Source organism: Tenrec ecaudatus, chromosome 5 (assembly GCF_050624435.1).
Source record: "Tenrec ecaudatus isolate mTenEca1 chromosome 5, mTenEca1.hap1, whole genome shotgun sequence".
Classification (NCBI taxonomy): Eukaryota; Metazoa; Chordata; class Mammalia; order Afrosoricida; family Tenrecidae; genus Tenrec; species Tenrec ecaudatus.
The window spans coordinates 75,836,320-75,837,765 of record NC_134534.1 but is presented as its reverse complement, the minus strand read 5'-3'; positions in this window follow the sequence as shown (position 1 = coordinate 75,837,765).

Below are 1,446 nucleotides of genomic sequence, written 5' to 3'. Positions count from 1 at the left end.
CACTTCTCTCTGCTGTGACCCCGATACCACGTTTCTATTCTGACAGGACGAGCAAGCCGTTCAGTATAAATAGAGTGTGTGCTAATAAAATAATATTTACGGTTCTGTTTTCTTTTCGTTTCTTTCTTTCATTCTCTTAAGGCTCAAGCTGTATCCTAGAGGAACAAAAATAAAAGAAGTTGATGTCTACAATATAACTATTAAGGGGAAATTTGCTCCACTGTTATTTGAATGTAATTGGTACTGCGCACCACAATGCACTTGTAATTGGGTATGTACTTGTTCACTTCAAGGGTCCCAGGCTATTTCTACTTGAACCCACTTTTTTGATACGGCGCAGCTCAGCAGTGCCAGCTAACTCTTGTTATGCAGTTGAAAAACTGTGCCATTAAAAAGAGGATACGGTGTGATTTTGTTTTGCAGCACTGCGTGGAAAATCAGTTGCTGTTCATAACAGCTCTGTGGTTGGTTGATTTAAAGCAGGGGGGTGACTTGGAATTGACAGGCAGACAGTTTGTGAAAAGGGATATTGTATCTTTAAGGCTTTCTGACTGATTGTGTTTAACTGCACCACGCAGCAGGCAGTAATTAGGCTGTAGCTTCACCGAGAAACATAAAGCGATGGTAATGGTTCTCAGTACCCCAGATTTTTAAAGCACAAGCATTTTTGGATTTGAATAAATTTTATTTTGTGTGTGTGTGTGTGTGTGTGTGTGTGTGTAACTGTGAGCGTGTCAATGAGCAAATGAAAAGCCAGCCCCAGAGGCTTTCTATGCAGCGAAATTCTGGGGACCACGCTCTTGGAGGCAAGGAGGTTGCATTTGGAAACAGAGAAAGCATCATTGGAACCCAGGATGGGATGCCTGGAGATGGTCAAGTGTTCCTGAGATGAAAGAAGGCAGCTCTTATCTTGAGGCATGGTGTCTTCCGGCCCAGTTTACAATGTTACCGAGACTCTAATTGAAGCGTACTTCCAAGATTAATAGGCAAAGTGCTTAATAATTTTTATTTGGGGAAATGAGAAACTTCCCTTTCCTTAGATAACAAATGAAGCGAAAGTATTTTAGAGGTCAATGGAATAAACCAATGGACTAAGGAATATTTTCCACCCACCTTCACACATCTCTCACTATCTTCTCCAATCTTTAAAAATATCTCGTTGCCATTTTTGCAAAATGGTGAACATCATCGATGTGTTATTATTGGTAATGGATGCGCTTTCATTTTCCTTGCAGTACACAGAGTTTATATGAATCTTACAAAGAATGGACGCTCAATTACTACTGATTGACCTCAGTGACTGTCTTCATTATCAAACATGCAACAGTGATTCAATTCCAGTTGTGTGGCAGGCACTGTGTTGGATGCCATGGATATGAAAATTGTCCCAAATGTTTCTTCTTTTTGTGATTTCTGTAGGTGAGTTACCCATGGAGGCTTATGTAT